At 36.8% G+C, this 10,162-nt stretch overlaps 1 pseudogene; it reads right to left on the bottom strand.

Moving 5' to 3' along the window:
- Positions 1-1,303: 1,303 nt before the first annotated feature.
- Positions 1,304-3,383, bottom strand: LOC103943819 (annotated as a pseudogene).
- Between the last annotated feature and the right edge of the window lie 6,779 nt (positions 3,384-10,162).

Here is a 10,162-nt window from a genome sequence, read left to right as displayed (position 1 = left end):
TTCTATTAATACGTAGTTGAGACTAAGAGCAGTTAATATTCACTGTATTATTTATGATGGCCAAGTCATGGGTGCGGGTGCCTTTAGTCTTGATGGGGTCACTATTTCATTTGTTGAAGCGATGGGCTTAAAATGACTCAAGTTTGCTTGGTCCAAGGGCTTCCAAAAGGTGATGGTAGCTTGTTGTTGAGGTGGTTCAAGGAAATTGGGAGGTCCCTTGGAAGATTAAAACTACCATTGAGCATGCTTGTTGTATTGTTTGCTCCTTCAGTCAGGTGGCGTGGTACCATATTTGTTGAAATGTCCCACATCGATCGTATTAATGAGAAAAAAAGAGTTTAAATATCCTAACCCCACTCCAACTAATACCGAGGTCTTTTGTGATAAAACTCCACACCTGACAGATTATGTAGGTGGTAATTACCAAGTTGGGGATAATATCAATGTTGTTAGAAGTGGGTCAAGGGCCCATCTCTCTGATAATTATACATGTTATCAGAACCAAGAAGCAGGCTCGTACTATACTGCCACATGATGGGTGGGTCACCTTGGCCCCACACGATGGTCCCTTGGCCCCACGTGTAGCGTGAGTCTCCTTGGCTCCATGTGGTTGTCAATGTGTGGATCTCTCACGTGTGACCCACTAATTGGGTCTCACATGAGGGGGCATGTTGAAATGTCCCACATCGACCGTATCAATGAGAAAAGAAAAGTTTAAATATTCTAACCTTACTCCAACTAAAATCGAGGCCTTTTGTGATAAAACCCCACACCCGACAGATTGTGCAGGTGATAATTACCAAGTTGGGGACAGTATCGGTGTTATTGTACATGGGCCAAGGGTCCGTCTCTTTGATAATTCTAAAATATCTACACGAAGACAAATTTTGTCACGGATGCCTTAGCTCACCTAGGTTTTTCAATTGAGACTTCTCACATTTAGGATCATTGCTTACCCTCTATTGCTGTTAATGCTTTTAATTTTGACTATATTGGAAACGGGTGTTCTCGTGGTTTTTCCCTTTAATGAATATTTTGTTAGAAAAAAAGAATTGGGGGTAGGTTTTGTCCGTATTGAAATTAATTTGGGGCAGAAAAATTATTGGTCACTATTGTATTTTTCTTTCTAATTAAAAAAAATTTGGAGTGCTAATAATAATTTTCAACAGATGATTTATAAGCAAATAATGATACAGAACCCTGCAATTTAACAACAAACATCCTAGTCCTTGTGAAAAAAATAAAATAAAATAAAATAAAATAAACGAAAACAAATTGTTCATAGTTAAAATGCATGTACGGATATGAAGCATGGATGGACCAGACAGTTGTTGCGTTTTCATATCTGAGCCACCTCAGCACGTGACTTTGTTGACGACGCTTCTGGGCTCAAAGCAACTTTGGAAGCCTCTTGCAACTCCTTCACCTTCTTCCTTAGCAATTTCCCTTCATCTCCTTCAATTAAACCCCTTGCATACTTGGCAATGTCTTGGCTCTCCATTATCCTTTTTCACTCACTTTCACTTTCACTCTCCATGCAATCTTTATATCATCAGCGAGCAATACTGCATTACTTCTTTGCTCTGCGTAGAGAGGCCAAGCAATTAAAGGCACACCATTCACGACACTCTCCAAAACTGAGTTCCAACCACAGTGGGTTATAAACCCGCCCAGTGATGCGTGACTCAGCACTTAAACCTGAGGAACCCACGATGGCACAACAAGACCCACATGTTTAGTCCTTTCCAAAAACTCATTTGGTATAAAACCTAATGGATCCTCCAGTATGCCTTGGCCATTAGGAGCAAAGTAAGTACCATTTTTAGCTGTCTCATTTGGCCTCTTCACAACCCAAAGAAATCTCTGCCCACTTATTTCAAGCCCTAATGCCAACTCTTATATCTACTCCAGTGAGAGGGTCTCACTGCTTCCAAATGCAACAAATAAAACCGACCCACGTAGCTGCTTGTCTTGCCAGCTCAAGCACTCATGTTACCCATTTATTCCACCATCGGTCGGACTGAGATTAATTATCGGTCCGATTGGATAAACTGGTGGAAACCCTTGTGCTCTTCCTTTCTTTAAAGCCTTGAAAACATCTGGTTCCAAATCCAAACTACTGTTCACCAAGACCCCAGCAACCAAAACAAACTTTTTGGATGTACGTAGTACGGCTACATAGGCCTCATTGCTCCTATCTTAAACAGGTTCAAGAAAATCCCTACCATGGAGAGGTACACAACCTGGGAATTGGACCGATTCAGGCTTGTCCCTGTACTCGCAAGAAGTAGTCTCGTCAAGCCTTGGCAAATGAAATGCAAAACTCAACATCATGGCCGTTGTAGACCAGAGCATGCAAGTAGGGTGCCACGTGGAATTCTTTGGCCATATCAAATGCGTCTGAACCGAAAACATCAAAAACAATTGTGACTAGCCGAGTTGACTCAGTAGGACCTTAACTAAGTCTCATAGGGCAGAGAGGGAACGAGCCATGTGAGGGCGATTCTAGTTTCAATCTGGGAACCTTCTGGAAGGTCGTCGAAGTTTACAGGAGGGAGAAAGGTGGCGGATACGGATAGAGGATCAAGGGCTTGGAGAACTTTCTTATGGGGTTTCGTGCACGACCCATCGTTTGGAATGATGAAGGTGACGGTAAAGTTATGGTGGACGATGAGTCGGTTGGCCAACTCAACGAGGGGGATAAGATGGCCCAATCCTGGAGATGGAACAAGTCCTACATAGGGTGGTTTTAGTTTCTGCTGCTGCTGGGTGTCTAAGTCCATCTTCATCGTGTTTTGAATAACGATGGATGAAAGCATATGGAATGAATAAGCGTATAAGTTTAGGGTTTGCTTATATAGTATTTTAGGAACATTCTGTTGACTGTTTGGATGGAGAGATTGTTGGTGTACGGGTCGAGCCTATGATGAAATATCAAGGATGATTCATGCAAATGCTAGACAATTATGGCAATGTTAAGTCGGTCGTGCTAGAAATATCTAGCAATTAATATCACATATGTTTGAGGAGTAGACTAGAAGCTTGTAAGTTTGTGTGGCTATTCGGTGGGGCGCTGTTGGAAGGTCGGGAAACATCAACTATAAATTGGAGTGTTGTAGTGATACAAACCAAGTGAGAAGCAAGGATCAACCAAAGATTCAATAGCAAGTGTTCCACTCCAAGGGTGCGAGGGTTCTAGAGTTGTTCCATTCCAAGTGTGATAGTGAGCTTGCTCCACGACACACATTGTGTGAGTTAGGAACATTTTGTTGACTGGATGGGGGTGTTGAGCATTTCTAATGAATAATATAATGCAGTAGTCTATTCATATATTACAGCGACGATGAAAATTTTGGAGATCGATGGGGACAAGTTAATTTGATTGGGTGACTTAAGTCATGATAGTGACTTGGCTGAGCCAATTGATTAATATAATTTTGTTATTTTCATGTGTGCCACAAGTTTCACAATGTTGAAATTTATGTCAGAGCTAGAAACATCTATACGCTGACTAACAAACAGAACTAGTTTCCTCTTTTTTTGCGTTGAAAACTGACTTCCTTTCTCGTACGTTATGATTCACATGCTTCCCATGGCCGAACTGAAGGAGTCAAGAAGGAATCTTCCTTATTGTCAAACGCAACTTTTCTTTACATTAGATCATCACGCATTATTTCCTACTTTACAGCTCATCGCACACTATTCTACGATTTTCATTATCTGTATGTCACTTCATATCTTGTCATCGCACATTATTCTACCATTCTCATTATCTGTATATCACTTCACATCTTGTCACTATATAAGTTGTTTAATTCAATTGCTAGAGAAAAAAGAGGAGAGAGGAAGATAAAAGGGGCGTAGCATTTATTTTCCTTTACATTATGTCAAAATACAAACTACAAGCTAATTAATAATCGGATGAAGTCAACTTCTTAAACATTGAGTGTTATAGTTGTCGATCCAAAATTCAGCAACAAGATAAGCTAAGCTATGGATCCAAAATACGACCTTCATATCTGCATGCATGTTGCAAGTTTCAAGTTTGAAAAACTCTAATAATTTCATTCAGTTACCTGAGAATGAAAAATGGAGAAAGGTGTGTTAGGGTAAAATTGGCTATTCCTAAACAAAATGTTTGAGTCTATAATGTTTTAGACTAGTATATGTTTTCCATTGTAATTATTTTAATCTAAATTTGTCTCTCGTACGCTCGATCACAAAAATGGCAAGTTTTCAGAGACATTCACTCAAGTATGATTGGAATACATATGCATATAATCTGGGTTCATGTCGATTCGGCTTATTGATTTTAACGGGCTGGTTTGAATTTGGGTTTAAAATCTTTTCGGAATCTATTTGTTTGTGTGGCTATATGTTAAATTGGTTTGAGCTTAAACTTTATTACATGGGCATAATAGTTGTTGATTTAGGTGAAGGGTTATATTCATATAATCTTTATAGGGATAGTGCCGTGGAATCCTATAGGTAAAAAACACCTTATCCTTTGGTTAGTAATTTGATAATTTAGTTTGTCTTGCTTTATCTCAACAACTTCATGCTAGCTATGCATGATTTATCATGTTTGATATTTTCAATTACTTTTGTTTTAATCTGATCATTTGTGGGCTCAATCTTTTAGAGTTTTAAGTTCATTAGAAGTCTTCTATTGCAGCCTGTATATATATATGGGATTAGATTAGGGTTTTTGCCGCTGTTGCCTCCTACATTGAAAATACTCATTCTACTTTTACTTGCCGTCATATGCAAGCACTGCAAAAAGTGTTGACTATACTAGTATTGCCACATCATCATTACTGACAGTTAAGGAATGCCACATCAGCGATCAAATTAGTTAGGTTGTTACAATGATAGCTTGCATGCTAAACTGCTACTACTACTCAGCTATATATAGCTTGTATTGATTCAGTGTGTAACAATCTTGATTGACTAAGTAATATCAAAGGCTCAATTCTCTCAATTCCTCCTTTCCATATTCTCTTTGCTATTATGCAATTTCTCCATTTCTGCATAATATGTTATCTGTTATCATGGTATCATCGCCTTAGGTTTCATTCTTTGGGGTAAATTCTTCCACTGTGCTGCAATTCTGGTGAAGAAAGCTGGAGTCTTTAAGTTTTTCTGGGTTCTTGTGTTCGATAGTGACGATTTCTCAGAGTCTTGCAACTAGATTCTTGAAGTTTTTCTGGGCGATTTCTCAGAGTTTTTTTGGAGATGGAGTCTGTAGTTTTTCTGGGTTCTTGCAGTTGAAGCTTTCTGGATTCTTGGGGTCGAATTGGACTCTTGGGGTCAAGTTTAACAGAATTAAGGTGTTTTCTTATGCACTCTTCGCATTTGATTTTTTGTTTGAGTTACTATACTTGTGAAAAAGGCTGGTAGCCATTCTTGAATGAAATGTCTCATGAAGTATGAAGGCCAGTAGTCATTACTTCTTGTAAGTAGAAGTGTTTGATTGAAATCCACACGAAAATGCCGAAGCTAGTAGTGTGTTGAGAAGGTGTGAAGTTGATTGTTTTGAAGTGCAAATTAATTGCTTCTTCAAGAACTCAAGAATTTTTTTGTTAAGTTTGTATTCAAAGATTTGCTGCAAAGGAGATATGGCACTCAATAGTGTTAAAGTTGAAAGTCTTTTGGGAATGATCACTATGAAACTCCAAGAAGATAATTTTGTAAAATGAGATTATCAATTTCAATCAGTTCTTAAGGGGTATGATTTCTTTGATTACTTTAATGGAGAATCTCAATGTCCTTCAAAGTATGTGATAAATGCTGATACTGGAGTAACAAAAGAAATAAAAACTGCATATAATGAATGGGTGAAAACTGATGTTTCTTTACTCAATTTACTCATAGCTACACTTTTAGATGATATTATGGACTATGTCATTGGTTGTAAAACATCTCAGAAGGCTTGGAAATGTTTGCAAGAAAGGTATGTTTTTGTGTCAGTTGTTAGAGTTAATCAACTCAAAACTGAGTTTCATACTGCACAGATAGGGACAGATTATGTAGACAAGTATTTGTTAAGATTGAAAAGAATTAAAGATCAATTGGTTGTTGCAGGGGAAAAAATTACAGAGAATGATCTTGTAATTGCTGCCTTATCTGGTTAACTCCAGAGTTTAAAATGATCAAAATTGTTGTTCTTGCTAAAGAAACACCAATATCCATGAAGGATTTCAGGGCATAGCTTATAGGTCCTGAGGAAAATAGTGAATCAAGGGTTACTAGTCTGTCTAACTCAATGGTTGCCATGTATGTTCAAGGAAATTCATCAAATTCACACAGATCTTAGGGTGGATATGAGCAAGAAGAGAATTCCAACTCACCAAGGGGACCTTAAGGTGGAAATGGTTTTAATGGAGGAAATAACAACATAAGATATTTCAACAATAATATAAGGTATTTTGAAGGAAATAACAATTCAAGAACCTATTCTAATTTTGGGAACAGGTCCAATTCCTTCTTTGATAATGGTAAAAGTCCTCAAAATAGAGCTTCTCAGAATTCTTTTTCTGCAGATGGAGGCAAGCGAGGTAGAATATGGAATGGAAATACTAACTACAAGGCTGCTATGTCTCCAAAATGTAAATTTGTTCAAAGAGGTCACACAACACTAAATTGCTTCTATAGAGCTGATAATTCTCAAAAACACTGGTGGTTTCTTCATATGCCAAATTTGTGGGAAAAGAGGACACATAGCATTAGAATGCTTTCATAGAAACAATTTTTCATATTGCACCTCGTACTTCTCTTGCTGGTATGGCTGCTCAAGGTTCAAATGATGCAAATGCAGATTCAAATGTGCATGATTTTTCAAATGCAAATACCTGGGTGGTTGACACAGGTACCACTCATCATTTGACATCAAATCTTGATGTTCTAAGTCAATTTACTCATTATAATGGTGATGCCAAAATCACTATTGGTAATGGAAAAGGTTTGCATGTTAAAAATATTGGTTTATCTTTCATTAAAACTTCAAGGAATTCATTAATTCTTCATAATGTGTTACATGTACCAAGAATTACTATGAATATACTATCTGTCAAGAAATCATGCAGAGATAATGGTTGATGGTTTGTATGTGATGATCTGATACTTTTTATACAGGACAAGGCAACTCGAATGATATTGTACCAAGGAAAGAGTGACGATGGGGAGCTGCTCAAATACCAGTTACAATGTTCTTAAAGTCTGGTGCTACAAGAATGGCAAAGTGTGTTGCATTTGTTGGTAAGAAGATTAAAACTGCAATTTGGCATAAAAGGTTAAGACACCCATCTGAAGAAGTTCTTAGTATAATGATGAACAATAATGAGTTGTCAAGTAGTATAGATTCATGTCAATCAGTGTGTACTTTTTGTATCTAAGGGAAAATGAGTAAGCTGCCATTTCATATAAAGCAAGATAGGTCCACTATTATTTTTGAGAAAATACATACAAATGTATGGGGGCCTTCAAAGGTCATTACAATCTCCAATTTTGATTCAGTTACAAGTTCCAAGCATCAGATCTCATATTTATGCACAAATACAAAATTGTTCTTAGGACATCATTTCAGTGTCTATAACAACTAGTGATATAGGTTCAGGCTCTAGTAGTCCTAATTTTCATGAAGCAATTCGAAATGATGGAGTTGACAATTTTGGAGTGTTAAATAACATCAATGAGATCACACAAAGTGTGAGTGACAGTCATGAGAGTTCATCAGCATCTTCATAGCATCACTCCCCATCATATCATCACTCTGGTACAATATCTATGTTGCATTTCCATTCAGAATCTCAACTTAAGATGTCTTCCAAACTTATCTCCATCTGAGATAATTCAACAAAATGAATCTTCAACTCATTAAATGTTCACTAGATTAAATAATGCAGCAATTGAAAGGAGAAATTATGCTGCATTAGTAGCTTTTTGTCCTGAGTTACAATCTTTGCAAATCACTAATGAAGAACCATTCGTTGAAGGTTATTCCTTTATCTCTGAGATTTCTGATGTACTAGAACCTGCAACATTTCGAAAAGCAGCAATTATACCACAATGGCAAACAACAATGCAAGAAGAATATGACTCTCTTAGAGCTCAAGGGACATGAATTTTAGTTCCACCACTTGAAGTGGGGCAATTGTAGGGAGTAAAGAGGTATACAAGGTTAAGAAAAACCCAAATGGTAGTGCATCAAGGTATAAAGCAAGGTTGGTAGCTCAGGGTTTCTCTCAAGAACATGGTATTGACTATTTGGATAACTTTAGTCCAGTTGTAAGGCACACCATCGTGAGAATCATTTTAGCTTTGGCTGCAACCAATCATTTGAATCTCAGGCAATTGGATACCAAAAATGCATTTCTGCATAAAGATTAGCAAGAAGAGGTGTACATAAAGCAGCCTCAAGGATCTGTTCATTCATCATATTCTTCTCATGTATGTAAGTTGATTAAATTCTTATATGGATTGAAACAGGCACCAAGAGCCTGGAATTCGAAATTCACTAGTTATTTGACAGTTTTGGGTTTCAAAGCTTCAGCCTCATATACTAGTCCTTTTGTTAAACAAGATGAATAAGACATTGTCATCTTGTTATTATATGTGGATGACATTATCTTGACTGGTTCTAATTCTATAAAAGTTCAAAAAGTGGTGCAAGGATTATCAAAAGTCTTTGAGTTAAAGGATATGGGACAACTTACTTTTTGGGATTGCAAGTTCAATACCAAGGTAATGGAGATATGTTTGTTAAGCAGTCTAAATATGCCAAGGATTTAATACAAGCTGGAATGGACTCTTGTAAACCTGCAAACACCTCATGTAAGCCATATCATCAAATGTTGCAAGCAGATGAAGAGTTACTATCATATCCATCAATATATGGAAGCTTAGTTGGTTCACTAGGCTAGATATTGCATTTGCAGTGAATACTATATGTCAATGCATAACTACACCAACTGATATGCATTTTGGAGCCGTTAAAAGGATTATAAGGTATCTCCAAGGGACAATCAATACTGGCATAAGTTTTTCTGCAGATACAGTTACTATGGTAAATGCATTTTCAAATTTCGATTGGGCTACGGATTTGAATACTCAAAGGTCAATAACAGGATATGTGGTTTACTTAGGGAATAATCCAATCTCATGGCAATCGAAGAAGCAAAACTTAGTTTCTAGAAGTTCAACTAAAGCATAATACAAGGCCTTAGCACACCTGCAGTAGATATAGCCTGGATAAGGAATGTACTAAAGGATTTGAAGGTGTTTATTCTTGGTCCACCTGTTATTTATTGTGATAATATGTTTGCTATTGCATTAAGTGCAGATCCAGTGTTTCATTCAAGGGTAAACACATACTATCATTTTATAAGAGAAAGTGCAACAAGGTGATTTACAGATCTAGTATATACCAACTGAAGAGCAAACTGCAAATGTGTTAACTAAAGGTCTACATAGTCCTACATTTGTCAAGCATTGTTAGAATCTCAAGTTGCAAAATCCTAGCTGAGATTGAGGTGTGATTTTGACTATACTAGTATTGCCACATCATCATTACTAACAGTTAAGGAATGCAACATCAGCTATCAAGTTAGTTACTAAGTAATATCAAAGGCTCAATGCTCTCAATTCCATTTTTTCCATATTCTCTTTGTTTTGCTACAATTTCTCCATTGCTGCATACTATGATATTTGTTAACAAAAAGGACATTCTTACATCTCACTTAAATGCCATGTATTAGGAAGAATGGAAAAATATATTTTCTTCATTATTCATTTAAAGACCAAATGATGCATACATTATAATCGACTGTCTGTTTTTGGTGGCTGCTATTTTTGTCTATGTTTTGAGAGGGGAAAAGAAAAACTGGAGGGCTACAGTTATACGAGATTAGTCTTCGAAAATTTTCTTTTGCATCAAGCTTTTATGGCAATATAGGTTAATCCTTTTTTAACTCATTTGTTCTTTTGTCGTTGGTACATGAGAGAACTGTTTTGAGAACAGAGTTTATCTTTGTGCAACCTGAGAGTAGAAAGTTTCTTGTTACAGAATAATTTAGTTTTTACATTAGCGTCTTTTTTCGTAAACTTCATTTGATAACTGAATTTTCATGTGCTTTAATTTGAAATTAATTATGAAAATGTGACT

This window comes from the organism of the source record quoted next, unplaced genomic scaffold (assembly GCF_019419815.1).
Source record: "Pyrus x bretschneideri cultivar Hongxiangsu unplaced genomic scaffold, Pyrus_bretschneideri_v1 Contig3, whole genome shotgun sequence".
NCBI classification, from domain to species: Eukaryota; Viridiplantae; Streptophyta; class Magnoliopsida; order Rosales; family Rosaceae; genus Pyrus; species Pyrus x bretschneideri.
The sequence above is the reverse complement of the archived record's forward strand: the minus strand, read 5'-3'. Positions and strand labels throughout refer to the sequence as shown.